Here is a 24,158-nt window from a genome sequence, read left to right on the forward strand (position 1 = left end):
CAAGCCCGTTCCTCTAAGAAGCACGTGACTTTGACTAGTGACCACAAATAATGAGGGTAGGTGGGGTACAATGGGGCATGTGACCTTGTACGCATCTTCTTCCTAAGAGGAAGATGTAGAAGAAGACATCTCCCTCTGTCCATCAGTCTGTCTGGTAGCAGAGGTCTGAGAGACCAGGTCTGAGCCCAGCCCCTAATCTTGGGCCCAGAAGCACACTGCTGTGAGCCTCCTGGGTCAGCCTCAGTGGCAGGGAAATCACAATGAACAGGTGAATAGGTCTCAGAGCAGGCCTCAGAGGGGTGTCAGACACCCCTCTCATGAACGCAGAATGCTAAGAACAATGTTCAGCAGAGGATGGGCGCTCCATTGAGGGCATCAGGGAAGGCTCCCCGGAAAGGTGATATTTAAATGATGTCCAAGAATGAGAGGGTTCCAGGCAGAAAGAAAGGCTTTTACATCAGCAGGACCATGGGCCTGTAAGGATCTGAGCCAAGGTCAGTCAGGTTGGAGACCAGATGATGAGGAAGAGAGTGGTGTGTGGGGAGGGTTGGGCAGGGGCTGGGCCACACACAAGTATTCAAGACTCTTCATTCCCATGAGGATACTGAGGCCCATACTGGATCAGTGACATCTGCACAGCACCCCAATGTCTAAGCCCATGCCTTGCAAAACTAACCAAGATGGTGGCATGGTCTACACACTTTCCTCCTCCATCGCCTGCTCCAGATGCGAGAGCCTGGTTGGACCAGGCATATTCCTCAAGAGTGAGACGATGGAGACCTCAATCGACTCTCGTCTTCAGGTAAACTGCCCCTCACACCTCTGGACGAGGGCCAGGCTCACGTGTCCCCTTCGAGAAGAGGCCCATCAAGATGCTGGCCCTTCTCCTCCCTGCCTCCCCAGCCCCCTGCTCCCCAGGCCAACAGCTCTCCATTCCACATCCTGCCCAGCTCGTCCAACTCTTTCCAAGCGCCTGTTTTTCCAGAAATACGAGTTGAGCAAAACAGCCTCCCTCCCTGAACTTGAGTCTGAAATAATAACCCCAAGAAACACACACTTTCTTGGAAAACCCTTCAGAGCCTCCCGCTGCCTTTGGACACGTCAAAGCTGGATTTGTTAAAATAATAATCTTTAGGAACTTGAGTTTCTCCGAAGCCAAATGCCTTGCATAAGACTATCACGCACCTCCGTCCCTGACCCAGAAAACTGGGCCATGAGCTAACGTGGCTCAGTGTCCAGAGTGAAATCACTTGGTGTCATTCTTTTTTTCTTCTTTCCTTTCTTTCTTTTTTTCTTTCCTTTTCTCTCTCTCTCTCCCTCCCCTCCAACCTTCCTTCCTCCCTCCTTCCTTTACTTCCTTCCTTCCTTCCTTCTCTTTCTCTCTCGTTCCCTTCTCTCCCGACTACTCTCACCAGGCCTGAGGCAGCTGGGGGATGTGTCCCTGGAGACAGGCTCTTCTGGAAAGGGCTCCAGTTGGGTGGGAGGAGGAGGGGAAAGGCAGCCCAGGCTAGAGGCCCTGAGAGGTGGGAAACCTGCGGGTCTTGCGTGCAGTGTCAAGCAGGACAGCAGGGAGGCACCCAGTCTAGCTGACTAGCTGTGACCAGTCTCCCTCGATGCCTCTTTGGCAGGGTCCTGAGGTCAACAATTGCCCAGGCCAACTCAACGCCTTCGCTGTCTTCCTTGGACATTTTCAGGAAGCAATCCTCATTTCCAGCTTTGCTGATGGTGGCTGAACCCTTGGGCTCTGAACCTGGGTGATCTCGGGCTGGCGCTCAACAGCTGTGGGATGTGGGCAAGAGATCTAGCCACGTAGCCTCAGATGGCAAGCCAGGAGGCCCCCACTTGGAGGATGTAGTTAAGGTCCCCTTGGAGGAGGCTTGTCAGTCGCTGCAAGCAGAACCCACATGCGGTGGTTAAGAGCCAATGGGTGGCAGGATTCTGGGAAAGCAGTGTGCTCCCCAGCTCTACAGCACCTCAGGATTCCCAGCGTGGCCTGGAAGGAGGAGGTCTGGGGTGGGGAGCCAGTAGGGAGGGCCCAGAATTCAGCTGACATCTCAAACCCCATCTGCAGTGGCTGGGCCTCCACCATTGAAATTTCATTTGCTTCTGCCTCCAAGAGCTCCCTGCAGAGTGCAAACCCCCAAGAGGGCTGGGGTATTGATGGAGCATCAACTAGTTAATCTATAAACTTGTAAACTTGACATCATTCAATCCTCAGCACAACCCAGGGAAGCCCATACTATTTCTCTCCCTATTTAAGAGAGAAGGAAACTGAGCCCCAAAGTGTTAAGAAAAAAAAAAAAAAAGCCCCTGGACAAAAGCCATATACCTAGGGAAAACTGGACAGCCACGAAATAAGATAGGTGATCGGATTCAAGAGACCCCAGGGCTAACCGCTAACCTCAGGACCCACACTCCCCCCGGCCCCCGCCCCTGCCCAGCATGTCCTAAAACAATGCTTATTCCCACTGTCTGCTTCGGGAAGGTGGCTGCTCAGTGCCCTGCAGCAGCACTGAACTCAGCCCAGGGTCCTCATCCCAGCTCTGACCATTCCATGCTGTGTGGCCTTGAGCAAAGTGCTCTCCGTCTCTGAACCTCCATGCCCTTATCTTGCAAACAGGGATAAAATCATATCTAAGGTGTGGGGGCACACAGGAGAGGATCACTGTGTGAAGTGATCAGGTACTTGGGAGATGCTGTATATAGTCATCAAAATAGCAATTCCTCTCTTTTTCCCAGGATGGAGGGTTACCTCAAGGCCCAACCATTTAGAGTATTTTTGTCCCACCCAAGGAGTCTCCCCACCTTGCTTTTGCTTTTCATCCTTTGCTCAGGTGCTAGGTCAAAGCGGGGTGCTGGGCCCTGGCAGCCTGCCTGCAGCTGGCCCCGGGTCCAGTGTGCCCTGTGATGTCTGCCTTCACAATAGCGCCTTGGCTCCACAGGACATGTGAGTCTGAAGGACAGGCTGTGTCCTCTTTGCTCTCTTGGCACCCCGACTTCTAGAGCCCAGACAGCTGCCCACACCCCAGTTGGAGCAGAGGGAGTTCTGGGGGGCTTCTCTGGACAGCTAGATGCCCCATTGTCAGTTGAGAAGAGTACTGGCGAGGCGTCTCGTGGTGGGGTATGTGTATTGGGGGTCAGATCACGTCCTTGATTTCCAGCCTGAAGTATTATTGTTGTTGCTGCCATTGCTGTCACTGTTTTCACAGAAGGATGTTTTTCAAGCTAAACCAAGTGATATCTTGAGGAGATGCTGCGGAGGAGTGTTTGGTGCCCTGCCCAGATCTGCCTGCCCTCCATTATTTGTACATGCGCGGACCCTAGAGCAGACTGCTGCCTTTGCCCAAGGCTTCTCACACCCACAGTGTGTGGGTCAGGCCAGCCTTGTTGGGGAGCAGCCTTCAACCAGCGGAGGTGGGGAGAATACCCCAGCTCCCTCATTCCTGGGGGGCAACTGTGAGGTGTGTCTTGCATAGTGTCCTGGAGACGACCAGCAGGACTGAGTTCCAGCTACCTCCAGTAGCCACCTGGGCGCCAGCACACTCTGTAATTCCTTCCCTTCCCTGTCTCGCTGCCCACTCCTCTTGACGTTACCTCCCAAAGGAGCCACATAACTGGGGTCTTTATCTCAAGCTCTGCCCTAGAGGAGACCAAACTAAGACACGTGCACAAGAGGTGAGCTGAACCTAGGTGTCTGTGTGCCAGTGCTAAGTGATTTTTAAGGATTAGGGCATTTCAAATGGCAATCTTAGTGGAAGGTACTGTTATCACTCCCATTTTATTTTTTTTAATTATTTTTTTTAAAGATTTATTTATTTATTTATACAAGCACTGGATACAGTCAGAAGCGCGGGAGGGTGAGAGAATTCACCAGAGCCAGAGCAGGGAACAGAACAGGCAGACAGACGAAGTACACTGCTGAGGGGAGCAGCGGGCACGGCAGGAGAGGTCTGCGCTCCATGTGGGACCTTCACGGGTAGCCAGGGAGCGAACCTGCGCTGCAGAGGCTGCGAGCAGCTTCACAGCCCAATGTTCAACCACTGCGCCACCAGGGGAGGCCCATCACTCCCATTTTAGAGAGAGATGCAGATGCAGAGAGGTAGTGTCACTTGCCTAAGGTCACACGACCAGGAAGTATCAGAGCTTTTCTACTGGAGGAAGGAGTGGATGCCTGGACTCTACCTGCTGTTCCCCATGTCTACACTCTGACTTACCCCAGGTCCCTCCAGTGCTCACCTCTGGGATTTTTCTGACACTGACTCAACATGTGCAGAGTGGGATATGTGGGGCCCCATCTGAAACAGCAAAGATGATTCCTTGCTTCTAGGGCCAGGGGTTGGGGGTGGTGGTGGGGGCTGGTGGGGTTGGTGGGGGCGGGCTAATGAGAAGCAGCTGGTGACAGGCCTCAGGCCCTGTGAGCTCCAGAATGCCAGCTCTGTGTCCCACTCTCTGGGGATCCATTTCCCATCTCTGGGTGAGGCTGCTGAGGCAGCTGGGTCAGTGGGGCCCAGACTGCCAGGGTTTAAACTTCATTCAAATGCAGAAGAGTGGTGTGACCTTGGGTCAGTCTTAAATCTCCACTTCCCTATTTGCAAAAGAGAAATAATAGTAATAGCAGAACAGTAGTGTCTACTCAGATCTGGTGAGGGTGGTCAAGAAAACAACCTTTGCTAGGCACTCAGGACAGTACCCCTATTATTAATAAGCAAGGCCACAGCTTTTAACTTAATTAATTTTGCTGTGTCCTGGGCTTCCCAGCAATAAAATGGGCACAGTGACATCACTTCCCACATTGCGTGCTGTGATGAAAAAGAAAGAATGCAAAGGACGTGCCACTACTCAGGAAACCGTGTGTTTTCATATTAGTAGGAAGTAATTTGTTAATATTCGTTAATAAAAATTAATGTGAGCTCATTAATGTTAATTACCACTCATAGTTAAAATTCCTGGTCTGACTCTAACAGAAATGGCCATCAGATTGTGATCCTTTTGTGCAGGGTTAGGGGGATGCATGTGTACACATCATTTCACTTTATTGTTACAACAGCTAAAGGGTGCCAGACAAAATGCCAGAGGCCCCATTAAATTTGAGCTTCAAAGAAACAGAATAATTTTTTTTTAGTGTAAGTACATCCCAAATATAGTATGGGATATACTTATGCAAAGATGAAAACCTCATCATTTCTTTGAAATTCAAGTCTAACAGGGCGTCTTGTTTTTATTTGGTGCACCTGGAACCATAACACCACCCATTTAACAGACAACAAAGAAACAGACATAAAGGACTGAAATGACTGCCCACATCTCAAAGAGGCAGCACCCATCTAGGATCAGGACCCCAGGGCTCATTCACCCCCGTGTGTGGCTGTGGCTAGCAGGGGCTAGGTTTGCATTCTAGATCAACTTAATCTGCTCTGTTGTGTCATAAGAGGGCTGCTGTACCATCTGCTGGTGTTTTGAGGGCTCTGCTCCCACTTTCTCTGAAGACCCTGGGGACTCCTCAGTACCCACTGCTGTCTGTGTACAAGGTCTGCCAGGCAGGCACACCCTAGGCTGAGCTCCCTGGGTCCAAATTCAAGGCTGCCTGGTGTCAGGCAACCCTGCAGGAAACAAACAAATGCAAGTGGAAAAGTTGGGGGCGGGGCACAATCCACCAATTACTTAATGCTTTCCTGGTGTCCAAACATTTCGCCTTGTGTGAACTGAGCGCCGAGACTTGGCTGGGAAAGTGCGGTGGAGAAGGGACCTGGTGGTGTGTGTGTTTTTTTTAAAGATTTTATTTATTTATACAAGATCTGGGGTACAGGCCAGATGCGCGGGAGGGTGAGAGGATTCACCAGAGACAGCGGGGAATAGAACGGGTAGACTGATGAAATACACTGCTGAGGGGAGCAGCAGGGGAGACAGGAGAGGTCTGCTGCCCCATGTGGGATTCTCGCCGGCCGGGATCGAACCCGCACTGCACAGGCTGCGGACAGCTTCACAGTGTGGTGCTCAACCTCCTGAGCCACCAGGGAGGTCTCAACCTGGTGATGTTTTGCACGCAAATCTGGAGGGATGGAATTGCTGAATCAGTGAGGTGGGTGGAGCTTGCCTCATCTGAAAGAGATCTTGAGGTCAAAGTGAAGATCAGCGACATGAATAGGACCCACCTGGAGATACAGGACTCCCTGCTGCCCCCCTCCCACCCCCGCCCCGGTCGACCTCCCCAGCCCTAGCTGCAGCCTCTGTTTCCTGCTGCCAGCTCTCCAGTCTGATTCTCCTTCCCATTCCCCTGCCCCTCTGCCCCCAGCTTCCCACCTTTGTCTAGAATCCATGCCTCTTCACTGTGCAGATACCTGCTGAGCATCCCCAGAGGCCCAGGCATTCAGGCCAGCCTATCTGGATGCAGTTCCCACTTTACACAGAAACTGAGGCCCAGTGAAAAGAAAGGGGTTTTCCTTGGGTCCTGCCAGGATCTGCAAGCCAAGTCTCTTGACTCCAACACCAGGGCCATCTTCATCACCAAATGTCTATTTGACAACGTAGCAGCACTAAATGTCTATTTGACAACGTAGCAGCACTAAAGCTGACCCAGTCTCTCACCAGCAAGGGGAATCTCAGGTGCTGCATCCTGATGGTATAAAAAAAGCACTGGATAGAAATAAGCAAGATCCAAGTTTTTATGCCAAAATTCATTTCCTTCTCTCTTCCTTCCTCTGTCTCTTCCCTCTCCTCTCTCACTCCCTCCCCTACCACCCATTCATTCTATAAATGTCTGTGGGCATGCTTCTATGCTACTTCCACCCTCCGGGCTAAGGTCACTCAGTGTCAAGGATCCTTCAGCCCAGGAGAGAGGCAGACAGGCAAACAGACCCAGAGGGCTGTCAGTGGGGAGTCAGGCAGGCTGTGAGCCTACAGAGGAGGAGTGTTCCTCCTCCCCCAGCCCAAGGAGGGCCAGGGAGGGAATGATATCTGGGATCAAAACCTAAAAGAGGAATAGTGAATATCTGGGTGAACAGTAAAGAGAAAGGAATTTTAGGAATAAGGAACAGCCTGTGCAAAGGCCCAGGACAGAGGGGCTCATGCTGGGACATGCATGGAGTTCAGGAGAGTGAAGGAGATGAGGAAGGACTGGAACAAGGAAAGTGGGGCTGACCCTGAAGGATCTTGAGGGCCAGTGGATCTTCCTGGACACCCTCCAGGGAGCACTGGAATCCCAGCTCCTCACTAGCATCTCCATGTGGCTTCATTGAATCTCTGCTCTTTGAATCGCTGCTCTTTAGACCTAAGCAGAGTCACCAGTCTGCAGGTTCCAGTCTGAGTCTTAGATCTGGAGGAGACTAGATCTAGGAGTTCTGCCTGCTCAGAGGCTCTGGTGGAGAAAGGGGTGAGGGAACCCCACTTACACCAGACACAGAGTGTCTAACAGGGGTGGGGGAGCCCAGAGCTCGCTTCATCAACCACAGAGAGGAAAGAATGTTATATAGGTACTGAATCCCCTACTTCTGTCCAAGCTACGGGACTTAAAAAACCGAGAAAAATAAACCACATCTAATTACCCTGGCTGGTTTCAGCACTGGGCTTCTCTCCCCTGCTGACACATGCATGCCCACACCATCCTCTAGAACAATGGGAGCCACCCTTTGCTGGCACCTGCACTGCCTTGTGATGCTCCCAGGAATATCCTTGCCAGTGCTGCTAAACTCCACCTTACAGGAGAGGCTACAGAGGCGCAGAGAAGTGAAGTAACCTGCCCGGGGTCACACAGCAAAGCATTCAGCCAGCATTAGAGCCTAACCTGTCTTATTCCAATGCCACCAACTTTCATCTGAGCCACAGGCATTTGTGGATAATGAACTTGGAAAATATATTCAACCCTGGGAATCTGAAGTTCCGGGGAGGATGTTTAAAAGTCTCTAAATAATTCTGTTGATAAAACTCAGATAAGAATGTTCTCCTTCCTAGGAGGAAAGACTCCCAGTTCCCTGTGGACATCCTGGATTCATAAAAAAGCACCCTCAGTATTCCAGAGGCAGGATGTCGGCTGCTGTCTAGGGTCCCAGCAAAGTACCAGGGACAAATCCAGGCTGCAGGGGACACTGGGGCCTCGGTGGAGTGATGTGTGGGTGATAGGAAACCCAAAAGATATTCTGTTCAAGCATACACACGCACTCACACACACACACAATTGCAGTGTGCTTTGGACTTATATAGGTCTGCATCACTGCATTAACATGTTGACATGAGATTCAAGTGGTGGAACCAGTAGCAGTTCCCGTCATCACACATCATGTTCATCCTGCTATGGCCCCATCATGTCGTGAGTCTCCAGTGAGCAGAGCTGTCCTCACCTAGGATCCCCTAAGACCAGCAACTCACCTGACCTGAGGGAATTATTCAGATGAAGGGCACACGGAAAGAGACCAGGTCTATTTCACTCACCCCATAACCCCATAGGCCAGCAGCACATCTGGTGCAAGGTAGGTTCACAGGTAATAGTTGGGAGTTTGAACTGAAATGTAGGTGTGGTGAGTTAGTGAACAAGTGAATTAAAATGTATAATAAATAGATACACAGAAGATGGGTTAAATAAGTAGCAAAAGGACACAAGGGCATTAGGATGTTTGGATTAAAATTAAAAATATGGATGGACACTGGATGAATGCACAGATGGATGAATGGATTGATTAATAAGTCTAAAGGTGTAGGATAGATGAATGAATTAATGCAGATATAAATGGAGAAGAAATAATCAACACACAATGCATTAAGAGCTGACTGGGTGGGAGGCTAGATAAAATGAATAAGTGGGTGGTGGCCTACAGGAGAGTGAATAATCAGAAGAGAGGATCTTCTGGGCAGTGAGAGCAGAGCTGCCCATCCTCAGCCCCACACTCGCCTGCCACCTCCATCAGAATCCCGCAGCCGGGCTATTTTTGTCCTTGCTGTGAAGGGGAGCTATTTTTTTTTTTTTTTTTTTTTTTTTGGGATGCAGCTTGTTAGAGGAGAAAGCATGCAGAGCCCTTCCTCCCACGGGTGCCTCCTGAGCTGAGCGAGCACCCCCCTCTGTCAGGCATTTGGGAATAAAGCCAAGCACAAAACCACAGCAAATGTGAGTAACCTGACAGAGAAAGACAGAAAAGGGACTGGGCCATGCTCTCCGGCCCTCTCTAGGGAGACAGGGAACACAAGAGGGAGGTGTCTTGGACTGAACCTGAAATTCCTGACCTCCATTCAGTCTTGGTACCATTACTGAGTGAGCCCCAGACCTTGGGAACACAGTGATTCTGACAGACATACCTAATTGAGGAAAGAGACATAACTCAGTCAACAAAAAATATGGCATCAGAGCCAAGGACTAGAGAGTGTCTTCATTATCTTCTGCTCCTTGACGAATGACCCAAAAGTCAGCAGCACAGTTTCTGTGCTTCTGTGTGATGCTGGCTCAAGTTCTCTCAAGGAGTTGCAGGCAAGATGGCAGCCAGGGCTGCAGTCTCATCTGAAGGCTCAACTGGAACTGAAGACTGCATTCCCAAGGTGGTACAGAAACAACCTGGCAAGGGAGTGCTGGCTGTGGGTGGGAAGCCTCAGTTCCTCTCCATTTGTATGTCACCTGAGGCTGCCTGAGAGGCTGGTTCCTCCCTTCCGAGGGGTCCAGGAGAAAGGAGAGGGAAGCTCCAAAGCCTCTTGATACCTGGTCTTAGAGATTGTTCACTGTCCCTTTTGCCACATTCTATTTATTAGGAGCAAGTCATTAAGCCCAGGGGGAGGGGAATGGAGCTGTGCCTTTGAATGGGAGGGAAGTTAAAGTGTGGGGACAAATGTTAGAGCACTACTGAGCATGTCAGGAGGTCTGACATGTGACAAGTCAATGCTTTCCCTCACATTGAGGGAAAGTTCTCCAGAGATGACTGAGGACCGGGTCCTGGGAGTGGGAGGGAGCTTGTTGTGTGTAGGGACAAGATGAGCTTGAGATTGTGATGGAGATGGGGATGGAAGCAGGGGAGCTGAGAGAGGCAGGAGTAGGTTTTGTAGACCACTGTGAGCAATGCAGTTTCTGTCCCACAAGAAGTTTTGTGGAGTGCTAACCTGTGCCACCTTGTGAATCACTCAAGAACCTCACATGGGGGATCCTCTGATTCCAAGTGCAGAAGTGAGGATGCTGGGGAGCAAGGAAGGGAAGGAAGGTCACACACCCATCTGGGATGCAGAACTGGGATTTGGACCCAGAAAAACCGGCCCCAAAGCAACAGTCCTGAAATCCTCCAGAGCAAATGCTGCATTTAGCCCATCAGGAAGCTGGGGTAAAATGCTTCTGAGGATAAAAATATGGTGAAAGAGAACAATGGAGACAGAGAAACTAAAGGCAGGAGAGAAACAGGATGAGAGACTGAGACACCAGTGACTCAATGACAAAGAGAAGCAGCAAGGGAGATAGAGGAGGGTCAAGACCGGAAAATCTTCAGGTGTCGTACACAAGGAGGTGGAGAGAAAAAGCAAGAGATGGAAAATGGAGGCAGAGGGACAGAAGTGAGAGGGATGCCTGAGATGTGGGGTGTGTGTGCGTGCAGTGCTGATGTGCTACTGAGGGTGGCACGGCCAGGCGGACCACACCATCCATTGCTCCTGTCTCCCCGGACAGCGGGGGAGGGAGAGGATGCTGACAAAAGACAGTGAATTCCAGTAATTCCAGATGAAATAACAGCCAGACAGCTTGCCAGGAAGTTGGGGCGGGGTGGCTAGGGAGAGCGAGAGAATGTCCAAAGAAAGTTTAGCAATGTGCTTTAGGATTCCCTCCTCCACACCCCCCAAAGAATCAGCCATATGGGGGTGGGGTTGCAGGTGCCCATTGAGTTGGAAGACATCTGCCTCCAACAGCCCATGCCAAACTGGGGGTCTCAGGAGGAGCACTTGCAGGGGGCCCAGCCATGGGGCAATAGGGAGTGACTTCAAACATAGGGGTCCACTCTGCACACAGGGCAGTGGGGTTTTGTGGGAGAAAAGGAAGGATCTGATCTTCCCCAGGGAGCTACCATGTGCACAAAGGGCCCATTTCCTTTTACTGAAAAAATTCCGACCCCAAGCTCCACCCACATGCCATACATATCTTGTATCATTCACAAGTATTCACCCCCAGAACATTAGCTACTCAGTACTATCCTCATTTGCAGGTGAAAAAATGGAGTTCAGAGGCAGCCCACAGTCACCCAGCTGGACAGGAGAGTAAGAGTCCAATGTGCCTTAAACCCCCACATGTAAAAATAAATTGCAGATATCAGGAGACTCTACTTACTAGTGACTTAATATGTATTGCCCAAGAATAAGAACCTTCTAGAATCACAACACCATGTTCCACCCAAGAAATTCAACATCAATACAGAAATAGTATTATTTTATATATATATAGTCTATTTACAAGTGCACCAAATTGTCCCAAACAATAGATAAAATGTCCCAAATGCTGGATTTTATTTTTTTAATCTGGGATCACTTTTCATGAAGATGGTGCCAAAAGTAAAGAAGGAAGCCCCTGACGCTCCCAAAGCTGAAGCAAAGCAATGACAACTTTGAAGGTCAAAAAAGCAGTGCTGAAAGGCGTCTACAGCCACAAGGAAAGGGTGCTCACGTCACCCCCTTCTGGAGGCCCAAGATACTGCGACCCAAAGTCAACCCAAATACCCTCAGAATTCCAAGCAGGAGAGAAACAAGCCACTATGCCATCATCAAGCTCCCCACTGAGTCAGCCATGAAGTTAGAAGACAGCAACATACCTGTGTTCATTGTGGACGTCAAGGCCAACAAACCCCAGATCAGACCAGCCATGAAGAACCTCTATGACATTGACACGACCAAGGTCAACACCCTGGTCAGGCCTGATGGAGAGCAGAAACGTATGTTAAATTGTTCCTGACCAGGAATCTTTGGATATGGCCAACAAAATCGGGATCTTCTGAGTCTATCTGGCTAATTCTAAATGTAAAGTTTTTCACCATAACACATACATACATACATACATACATACATACATACATACATACATAAAATGAATACATAAATCCAGAATCACATTGCATTTGGTATTCATGCTTTCTTTGACTCCTTTACTTAAAACAACCCTTTTGCTGATGTGGGAGAAGCTGATGCTCTTCTTCCTGGTGACATTGACAGTTGGAACAGTATAGACGACAGTGTGGTAGAACCGCCCATGATCTGGGCGTGTCCACTTGCGTCCTCCCCATCAGACTCAGGGCAAACATTTGGGCAGTCACGTCACTCCCACATGTGCTTCCCATTTCATCTCCTCACATGATGTTCCTGGCTGTCATTATGGGGGTGCTGAGTTGGTCAGTGGGTTTGGCTGGGTCTGCCATGCCTTTTTATTGTCAAAGTGCACTTTCCTTTGTGTGAGTAATACATCAGCTGTGACACATTGGGAGCATGTAAAGACATCCATTCCCCAGTAAACTTTCACCCTGTCATTTTGTGAGCCATGAATGATCCTTGCCAGAATCAAATCTTGCAGTGGTGATTGCAATGTGAATTCGTCTTTTCATACTTATGAGTTAATGTTTCTTGGTAAAGAGGAGTTTCCCACTATCCCCACTGCCTTTTCATTTCATCTGTTTTCTGTTAGCTTTTTTTAAGCTCAAACTATTCTAGATTTGGGTTAGTGGAGTTTCTTCAAGCTGACCTCTGTGTCCTTTTGCACGTGTCTCCCTCATTCTTTGAGAACTTTCTTACTTTCTAATGAAATAGAATGTTCTAGGCTCATCTTGTTCCACTGCTTCCATCTTGGAATCAGTCTTTGCTCCAAGATGTCTCTGGTTGCTTTTAGTAGAGAGTGGTATTTAGAAACCAAGATATGAGTCCAAAGTGTGCTCACTTTACCCAAGGTGTCACCATCTCTGGGATTTTCCCAAGAAGAGAAGACACATGAGTTCATTTTGATACCACCAATCCAAATCCAACATTTTCCTTATTTCCATCGGTCTGATGCCACTGTAAAAACCCCATTCCCCAAATATTAAAATGCCCACTTGTTCTGTCCTGTAAACCAGATGAAATAGTTTCAGAATTACAGCAATCTGAATATCAGTGACCAAGCTATACATTAAATTTTAAGATTTCTTTTCACTGACTTTAAAGTATATTCAATTAAGAAGACATAGTAAAGAACTGTGTTCAAAGTTTACTTTAACTAATTTCCTTTTCTAGGTAGTTATGTTTTTGTATTTTTTAAAGATTTATTTTATTTATTTATACATACAAGAACTGGGGTGTAGGCCAGAGGAACAAAGGATTCACCAGAGACAAAGTGGGGAGCAGAACAGGTGGATATACTGAAATACACTGCTGAGGGGAGCAGTGGGCGAGACAGGAGAGGTCTGCTGCGCCAGGAGGGTCATGGATCGAACTCTTGGCTGGGGATTGAACTCTTGTCGCAGTGGCTAGAGAAAGCTTGATAGCACTGAGACTTTAACCCCTGCGCCATGAGGGAGGCCCAGCTGTGTTTTTGTATTATCCATTGTGCTTGACAAACGATCCCTAGACTTAGTGACACCAAAAAGCATTTATAGTATCTGCTGGGTTTTGTGGAGGCAGGTGTGACTTATCTGGGTTCCCTGCTTCAGGGCCTCTCAGATTTCAGTCAAGGTGTCAGCCTGGCTTCCCCTGGAGACTTGACTGGGAGAAGCAGGGTCCACTCCCACTCTCATTCCCATGGGCACTAGCAGGATTAGGTACCTTGATGCCATAGCTGAAAGTCCCACCTGGTACCTGGCTATTGGCCTGATGGCACTCAGTTTCTTTCCAGGTGAACTTCTCCACCAAGGAAAGCATATGAGAGCAGCCAGAAGTTGAGAGTGCTAGAAAGACAGACCACAGTCTTCCTTAACCAAACTCAGAAGTGACATCCATTACCTCTGCCATCTCTCATTCATTAGACGTGAAGTACTGGGTTCGGCCCACAGTCCAGGGAAGAGTATTATACAAGTGTGAGTACCAAGAGGTGGGGATCCTGGAAGTTACTTTAGAGAGCTACCTACAAAACTTATCAGTTTGATATATAGTTAGGTTTATTTGTTTCTCTTTGAGTCGAATTTTAGAGTTTGCTGTCACTTTCATGCTTGTTGATTGAAATTTTTCTTTGAATCCATTAAATAGTTATATGGGTCAGAGTATATTATATAAAAAGAAGTCCCAAGAGAAGGCTTGTTCCTATCCCCATTCTGTCACCCCATTCTGACTCACTTCCTCCTGCAACCAATTTTATTCACTTCTTACCAGAAGTGAATCTTACCAGCTTTTCCTTATACAAATTTATATTCACATATTTTTCTTATCTTTCCACTTTTCTTGGATAAAAGATAGCATATGATAGATCTTATTTGCACTTTACTTTTCACTTACTGATATATTCTAGAAATCACTTTGTTTCTGTTCATAGAAATTATCTTCATTTTTTAGAGCTGCACAGTAATCTGTTATGGGTAAGTGCCCATGGTTTATTCAACCAGTCTCCGCTGAGTAGGCATTTGGGGGATTCCTAACATTTCATTGTTATAGAAAATACCACAGCAAATGACTGTGCACTTGTTCTGGACTTGCGGAGTTGTATATTCAAGGTAAATTCCAAATAATGAAGGGTTAAAAGATCGACCATATGTGACATTTTTAGATATTGTCAAAAAAACCCTTTTGCATTCCCATCAGAGTGTATGAGTCTGTTTTTCCACATTCACACAGTCCCCCAACCAATCATATTATCAAATTTTTGTCAATCTAAGAGGAGAGGAATACTCTCTGTATGTAGTCTCAATTTGTATTCTCTTATCTGTGAAGTTGAATATCTTTTTATGTTTTTAAAGTCCATTGATGCATTCTTTCTGTGTATGAGCTATTAACGTCTTTTGTTCATTAAAAATATTGAGGTTTTGGTCTTTATTCTTGTCTTCTAGAGCTTTTTATATATTAAAGACATCAACAGCTTATCTGTGACATTGATTGCAAATATTTTCTTCCAATCTGTCGTTTGACTTTGCCTTTGATATTTGTTCTTTTCTGCCATCATATTTATCTGTCTTTCTTTGTTCCATCGTGTTTTGAATCATAGTGGGAAAGATTTTGTCCACACTGCAGTGCTTTCACACAAGAATTCATCCATGCTTGCTTCTAATACCTGTATGGTTTTGCTGTTATTTTGACATTCAGCTCTGTGATCATTTATATTTAAATCTGGTGTGAGAAGATAATTGTTTTTATATAGAAAAGGAAACTGAGACTCAGAGGATGTTATTGATTCTTTTTCTTAATTCATACAGATGATAACAATGTATTTATTTAATATATACTATGAACCATGCATTAGAGTCTCACTAGCATGCATCTTGTGTTTTACTTTATCTCATTTAATGCACCTAGTATTTATTATCTCATTTAACCTTCATAAAAACTCCTTGAAACAGGTAATGTTCCTATTCTACATAGCAAGAAATTGAGGCTTGGAGATAGGAGGTGATATGTCCAAGGAAGACACAAAGGAAAGCTAAACATACCAGTTGTTCTTAAGAAGGGTTTCTAGAAACTGTAAGAAAACATCTTAACTTACCTCCCATTGGCTATAATGTGACCACATGGCCACAACTAGCTGCAAGGCAAACTGGGAAATGTAGTTCTTATTCTGGGTGGCCATGTATACAAATTCATGGTTGTAGTAATTATGGAAAGAAAAGAGAAAGATTTCAAAGAACAACCAGCAAGGTGGGGAAACACAGGAAGGGAGATTATGCAGTTCCCTAAATGATATCTCTGGTTTTGAGGACATAGAAAAGTGTTTCTGCTTTTGGGGTTGAGATGCCAATGACCTTGAAAATTTGCTCCCACATATTGGCACTGTTTATTTGCCTCAACATGTGGAACCAAGGTGTTCATGCTTAGAAATTGCTTCTACATCTTCTCTCAAGACACCCAAGCCTTCTTTATTCCTGGTGTTAACTCTCTGGCCCTTTCTGGCTTGTGCTCTGTGGCCTTGATTGGTAGACAAGAAAGAGTCCATGACTCAATGTAAAAAGTCAAAGAATGGCCTCTTTCTGGAGGAAGAGTAATGAAGGTGGCTTAGAACTGAAGAAAAAATAGTTATGGCTACTGATATGCAAGTACCTGTAATGTGGTAGTTCCCTTGGGAACATTTTATATACATTGTCCCTAATCTTCAACTCAATCTTTTTTTTAAGAAAAGATTTATTTTATTTATACAAAAGCCAGGGTACAGGCTAGGTGTGCGGGAAGGTGAGAGGATTCACCAGAGACAGAGCAGGGAACAGAACAGGCAGACTGATGAAATACACTGCTGAGGGGAGCAGCAGGCGAGACAGGAAGAGGTCAGCTCGCCATGTGGGTTGCTCTGAGGCCAGCGGGGATCGAACTGGCGCTGCAGAGGCTACAGACAGCTTCACAGTGAGGCGCTCAACTGCCTGCGCCACCAGGGAGGCCCTTCAACTCAGTCTTACAAAGGAAAACACTGGAACTCAGAATTTGAGTAACAAGTCCATGATCTCAAAACTAGAAAGTGACAGGAGGCCAGGCTTAAGTCACTTCTATTGGCTTCAGGGACTGTTTCTGGTTTTTTTTTGTTTTGTTTGTTTTTATATCTTTTTACATCATTTTTCATTTTTGCACAATGCATGTATTTTCATCTCGATTATAGTCCCCATACCATTCCCATCACCCTTGTTTTGATCCTACTCCCTTCTTCTTCCCACCCCCTGCCCCCGTAGTGTGTCTCTGGTTTATAGTTGCTTGTTGATTTTGATCAACAGGAACTGTTTCTTATTCTAACCCTCAGGAAACTACCAATTATGCCATTAATGTTTAAGGACTGAAATTTTGCTATACATATTCATATGTATTTTTTTAAATGTGTGTTTATAAAGCACCTACTATGTACCTAAAACTCAGCTTGGGTTTCTGCTGCTCTGGGCCCCCTAAAGTGTTGGCTGGGGTTGGCTGGGGTGATGGGAGGGACTGGGCCATGGATGTCCTCTTACAGCAACCAAGCTGGCTTGCTCTCCCGGCACAGCAGTGTTCCCCAGAAAGAGAGAGGGGACATGTGCAAGACCCCTTATGTCCTACGCTTGGAACTGACTTGGCATGACTTCTGCTGATTTCTACTAAGGCAATTAAGTCACACTTACTTGTAAGTGAGCATCGAAGGATGGAGAAACGGACCTACTTCCTCACAGGGGGAGCTGCGAGTCACATTGCTAAGGGAGGGTGGAGAGTCAGAACATTTGGAAAAGTGGAGATTTAACAAAAGTAACTTAGCACATATAGGCACCTTACTAATAGGCTTCAGTGAAGAATCTGTATGTTATTCTCAGCCATGTTTCCGCAAACCTCTTCCATAAAGGAACAGATAATAAATATTTCAGACTTCACGGATCACACAGTCTCTGTCTCAGTTATTCAAGCTCGCTGTTGTAGCTGAAAGCAGCCGCATAAAAACCATAAACAAACGAGAGTGGCTGCGTTCCAATAAAAGTTTATTTACAAAAACAGGCAGCTGGCTGGATCGGAGCCACAGGCGGCAGCTTGCTGACCCCTACGTGAAGGGCGCTGAGAAGCTGTCCAAGGGTTTTAGGCAGGGAAATGCAGAAAGCAAATTTAAAAATCCCCTCAGGATAAAAAATACATGGAAACTGGGGGGCAGAGCATAGGGACCCCTTAAGGGGCTGCTGCTGTGTCCAGGAGAAGGATGACAGTGGCCCTGGATGCCACAGTGACAGCAGGGTAAGACACATGGGAAACACATGGAGAGGTAGAGCCCCTCAACACGGGGAAGGAAGGGTTGAACCTGGGCACTAAGGCACAGTAGCAAAGGAGGGCATCCATGTACTGGTGCTGCCAATGCCATGGCAGAGAGAGGCACAGGTGGGCACCACACGGGACGAAATTAGAGACAGCATCTCCATCTTCAAGCACATGTGTGCTAACGCTGGACTAAGAAGTCTACTTTATATCAGTGAAAGAGAGTAACATAGATCAAAGATTCTTAGGGGAAACCAAGGCCTGGGGGACCAGACACTCCAACAGCATGGGCAGTGAACCCGCAAGCTGGGACCCAGTTTGTAAAGCTTAGTCCCCCAGAACATATCGTCTCTGTTCAGCTGCTATCTGTCACCCAACTCCTTAAAAGAAAAAAAGGTTGGAAAACCTCCTCGGCGGATTTGTAAGCAAGTGAGATGACTTGCGTGATAATTCGCCTCCACCAGGGCCGATGGGTATCTGGCTCAGCCCTGAATAGGGTCTTCAGTTTCTGGAAGCTTAAAAGAAAAAGGATTTTGAGCTCCAGGGCTTTAACATCACAAGGAAATAAAGTCCCTTGCAGAATTAGAGGATCAGATAAGTCGAGACAAAAATGGAATTGCATAAAGTAAAAATATCTATCTGGAGGGTTTTCTTCTCCCTAACAGCACACAGCAAGCCTGCGTGTGATGAATAGCATCTCCCTACCCCTTTGGATTCCTCGAGGCTCTTGACAATAGAGAGGTGATTTGGACTGCTGAAGAGGGAATTCCAAAATATGGGGTGCCCCCCCATATCCCCTAATCTCCAGAGGGGGTATGCTCACTGGCTAGCCACATGGAAGCACAGCTCCCTACAAAGGGGCTCTGACAGTGCAGGGCTAGTCTCTGAAATGCCCTAAATGAAAGGTGTTGGGGCTCCCTGGTGGCGCAGTGGGTTGAACACTGCACTGTGAAGCTGTCCACAGCCTCTGCAGCGCGTGTTCAATTCCAGCCAGCCAGCGAGAATCCCACATGGTGCAGCAGACCTCTCCTGTCTCACCCACAGCTCCCCTCAGCAGTGTATTTCGTCAGTCTGCCTGTTCTGTTCCCCACTTTGTCTCTGGTGAATCCTCTCAACCCCCTCTGAATCTGGCCTGTACCCCAGTTCTTGTATAAATAAATCTTTTTTTTTTAAAGAAGTGGGGGGTGGCTTGGTTCCTTGTTGCCCATTTGTTTACTGCATTCACTGATCCTAGGATCCTAGGAAGGAAAAGGTGGTCAGATGTGAGCAAATGCATCTGGTCTTCCTGCCAATCCACACTGAGTGCTGGCCCTTTGCTGACGTCAGGAAGGAGCCATGAAGGAGCACGCACCCTGGGTCTGAGTCCCGCCTCTGTGTGACCTTGGGCAAGGCTCTGTGCCTCGCCTCGACAAGCATCAGTCTTTGCGTGTGCCTAGTGGGTGTGATAATGGTGTGCACTTGTAGGGTTGCTGTGAGAATTAAGTAAAATGACGTGTATAAAGAGATGACACATATTGGGTGCTAAAGAAACAACTGTATCAGTCATCCTTTTTCTAAAGAAAAAGGAAAAGAAAAGAAAAAAGTTAAAATTATTGGAAAATAGTGATAATAAAGAGCCTATCTTGCACTGGACATTACAAAATCTTATTTCCATGAGGTTCTCATGAAAAGATCCTCTGAGATGTGTTTGTATAATTGAAGACTCCAAGATCCACAGGAACAGTCAGTATAGGACCATCAGCCAGAAACAGTAGATAAAACCAGCCAGTGCTCTCCTGTGCAAACCCAGAACATCTTTCTCAAAGAGGTGTTGTCAAACCAGGAGCCAAGTCCATTGTGCTGCCTTCCTTTGTCAATAAGTTTTTACTGGCACAAGGCCATGGCCATTCATTTACATACAGTCTGTGGCTTTGGGGTTGCAAAGATAGAGTTGAGTTGCTGTGATCAAGATGTGTTGGCCCACAAAGCTGAAAATGCCTCTTAGCTGGCCCCTGGCTGTCAGTTTGCCTGACTGCTGGTGTAAAGAAGTGATCTAACAGCCCGCACTATTGGTGTTCCGGGTGCCGGTGCTGGGGGGCATGTGTAAGCCCTACCACGGAGAATCTTCCCAACTGTACTGGAAGCGGGTTCTGTTATCATGTCCCCTGAGGGATGTGGGAGCCGACCAGTGGGAGAGGGAACAGGATGGGAAACGAACCACACAAAGGCAAGACTTGAACTCAGTGGATGGACTCCAAAGTCTCCCTTTAACCCCTTGCAGGAAAATACAAATTTCAGGCCAAGCTGTGACTCTTAACCCTGCCACTCACTAGAATCACCCAGAGAGCTTTAAAAATTAGGATGCCTCTTTTTCCACCAGTAGAGAGTTTGACTTGATTTTAATTGGTCTGGGGGGGGGGTAGGGAGGGGTTTGGGGTGAATGTTTTTTATAGCTCTCAAGGTGACTGGAATATACAGCAAAGGCCAATGTCCATAGAGTTAAAGAAGAGAAAGGTGACCGATGTTCTCCAAACTCCAGAACTATGGAGAGCCCAGCCGAGCCCCCTAGCCCCTGGCACCGGCATCATGAGGCACCGCATGCACCCCTCACTTCTTAACCCTCTGACTATCTCTGTTGATGCCAGGCTCCAGGGAAGGAGGTACTAGTCCTGAGTCACTCTCCCCATGACTGTTCCCTCGCCCTCCAGGCACACATTGGCCCCATGCAGGGTTAATTCCTTAGTATAAATTCACTCCTAAGGGAGTATTGGGATGCAGGAGAATTCACTGATAGTCTCCCTTGGGATTAAGAGCCTCACTTCTCTTTGTGAACAATCACACTAACTGCCAAGTGTTGGACTATCCTCTCTGCTCTGGTCACAGCCAAGCCCTGAGCATTCTTTACTTAATCCTCAAAGCAACTTTAGGAAAGAAGTCCCATCATTAACCACATTTTGTGGGTGGAGAAACTGAGGCACAGCGAGGCGAGGCCAGGTGCTTGTGTCTCCCATCTATAACCAAGAGCGCTGGTGTTGAAACTCTGTCTCCGGCCCCCAGCCCAGAACATTCTTTCAGGAGGGGCCTCTTTGAATTGCCGCAGGAGACATCTCCTTGGCTGGGGAAGATCTTTGTTCTGGGAATGCATGCAGGCTGAAAAATAATCGGAGAGGGCATTTCTTTCCCCCCTTGATGGGGCCCTCCGCATTCTCGGGAGGGAACTAAGCAATCAGGAGAAGGTTATTCTGCAGCAGGGTCCCCTCGCTGCCATAGGTCTAATAAAACAAAACCCCAGCCAAATTAGGGGCATATTTCATCTAATGGGAGGAAATATATGTGGCATTTCTGCCTGGCGGTTGACCTGCTGCATTTATGCACAGAGAGAGGGTTTGATACATCACAGGGCAGTTAGGCGATGCTTAAAAGGCCTCTCGGGTGAGTGAGTGAGGGACGAGAAGAAAAATCTTAGGCTTGGTCTCCATCTTCTTACATTTCTGCTCTTGGGCCAGCTCTTTCAAAGAGTGTTGTGTGGTTGGGGCACCTAGGCAAGACCTCCTGGGGACCCAAAAACCTGGTTACAGGGTTACAGTCCTGCACTCCAGGCTCTGTGTCATTGGGTGAACTTGATTTCCCCATCTGTGAAATGGAGAGGCTGAGCGTCAATGCCTTCAAAGTGGCCTCAGCAATGATCCAGAATTTGAGGGGGGAAAAGCTGATGTCTAACACCGTCTTGGGGAACAAACCGTGCTGTAGAGATGAAGCCCTTGTCTTCCAGCTCTCCTACCCGCTGGGCTGTGCTTCTCTGGAGGGGTGTCCAAACCATTTGAACCCTACCCCAACCATGCACATCTGTAGAAATACGTTAGAAATTGTGATCACGTGCTACCACATTCACAGATTACGTACGTGATCAAACAGATACCAGCATGGACATTTTAAAAGGAAAATCTAAACTGTATATCAAAGTTCTACCAAAATTCTAACCCTCCTCTCAGCCCCAGAGCACCCATCCTTCCTTACACAGGGCTGCTTCCCCCTCCACCACCCCTCCGCCCCCCATATTACTTACCACCTTCACCAGATGCCTTAGTGAGGCATCGGAGAATGTCAGCATTCCACCACGTTGTTGTGAAATCAGTCTGAAGGGAAGGGAAGTCCAGGTCCTGGACATTCAGACCTGGGTTCCTCCTCCTGACCCGTGTGCTTCCCCAGAAGAGGGCTGCCAAATAAGCAGGTTCCTGTACAACTGGGAACCAAATACAAACACTTTAAGAGGATGTCCTGGAAGCTGTTTGTGGATAATCTGGAGATAATAACAGAGAAGTGGATTCTGTCCAAAGCTGTCTATGGGTAATTGCACTGATCCCATAAAACAAGCCTTAAAGCTTTAGAGTACGTGTTTAATGAGAGAGAGTTGGGGAGAGAAAGAACATGCCAGACCCTATTAGGTGTGGGCACATCATTGCTTCATTTAGTCCTCGCGCTACTGGAGGAAATGGATCTTATTAACATTCCCATTTTAGAGATGTGGGAACTGAGGAAAGCCACCCAGCCAGGTGGAGTCTAACTTCAAGCCCTGGCCTGTTTTATTCCATGCTGTTGCAAAACTCTTGCTGAAGTGAATGAAGCCAGGTGCCCAGTCACCCCTGGCTGCCCTGGCAGGTCGGGCCGTCTGTCCGTGTGTCTGGGCTACAGACATACCAGAGTATGAGCTTCTGGACTGCGAGGTTGGCGGGGGGCCAGCCTCTGTGCTGACTACAGCAGAGGAGCAAGGAGCCCGCTGATTTAGGGCCCATGTGGATGGACAGCCAACAGGAACTGAGCTGCTCCAGACGCTCAGGGAGAATGATAAGCACAGCTCATGCCCCTGCATTCCTGGCCAGTGACGCCGCGGGGGAGGCACCCGGTGGAATGCCTTGGCAGGTCTGCTCTTCCCCCAGCCCCTCCCTGCTGGCTGTGGCCTCCTGAGAACCCCCCAAATCACTGGTGACTTCTTGTTCCAGGGAACGCTGATTTCTCCCTGCAGAGGTCTAGAGGCCTCCTCAAAGGCAACCAAAGCCCCACCGCCAGGAATATGGGGACCCTCTCACCCCCGGAGACAGTCCATGGCTTCTGTTGTTATGGGAAATCCAATCTGTTTTCTCCATGCCGCACAGTCTTTCTCAAACCTTCATCAGACCATTTTGTTCTGCTGTCTATAGCCTTCCATGGGTCCCTACTGCCCTCAGGTTAAAGTCCAAACCTTATTCTCTTTTTGGCTAGACGATTTGGCCCCTGTTGACTTCCATAACCCCTCCCTCACTCAACCTTCAGACAGACTCACCCACCCACACTCACCCCACCTTCCCTTCACCTGCAACCCTTGCCCCACTCACCTCCTGATGGAGTCCAACCCATCCTCCAGCACCCCCTGCGGGAAGCCTGTGGTGCTGCCTTACTCAGGGACTCCCCTAGGGCCTCCCTTGGTCGTCCTGATCACTCTGGGAGGGATAATCTATCCATCCATTTCCGGAATAAGCAGGGCGGCGGGGGGCTCTGGGGGAAGGAATGATGCCCCCTTGTTCACCAGAGCCCTCAGTGCCTAGCACAGCGCCTGACATGGGGCCTGACATGTGAGGGCATCAACCAATAAATACTTGTGGTTGGCAACTGGTAACAGACCCCCACTGGGGTCTGCAAAGACTGTTCTGGTTTGGGCCACACTCCTGCTCCGGAATAGCAGTAGCAGCAGTAATAGTAATTTGTATTTTATATTATGATGCATCAGCATTGTTTTGAGCATTTTGTGCATAATTGTGTAATCACTGCTTTCCCCTTCACCCTGTGAAGCAAGATGAGGGAAGAAAAGCCCAGAGAGGTTAAGTAACTCCCGCAAGCACGCAGCTGGCAAAAGGTAGATCAGGGCAGGGTGGCCCTGGGGTCCCTGATATCACTGCCCACTGAAAGACTAGGGTCAGGAGAAGCTCTTGGTGAGGAGCAGACCTGAGGCTGGGGCTTGGAGTCACCAAACACAAGCTGAGCACTGGGAATCGGGCAGTGACTCTACAAGGGGTCCAGCTTCTATGGTCATCAAGTGGATATAATTATTGACCACTTGTAACCCCCTCCCCCCCCCACCCCCCCGCCCCGGCTGTGAGCTCCCTCAGGGCCAGACCTGCCCTGCAGGAGATCAGCTTAGGGTCTGGCCTTGCCCACAGTGGAAAAAGCTTACCTTTCTCCATGGGGAAGCCATATACGTAAGAGTATAGACTTTCCAGCTTTCCCCTAACTAGTTACATGACCTTGGGAAAGTCACTTCATTTAATAATAATAATAATAATAATAATAATAATAATAATAATAGTGCCGCAGTAGGGTTTTGGGAGGATTAAATTAATTAATATGTGCTGGCCTCT

Source organism: Talpa occidentalis, unplaced genomic scaffold (assembly GCF_014898055.3).
Source record: "Talpa occidentalis isolate TD23 unplaced genomic scaffold, MPIMG_talOcc4v2.1 talOcc4.14, whole genome shotgun sequence".
NCBI classification, from domain to species: domain Eukaryota; kingdom Metazoa; phylum Chordata; class Mammalia; order Eulipotyphla; family Talpidae; genus Talpa; species Talpa occidentalis.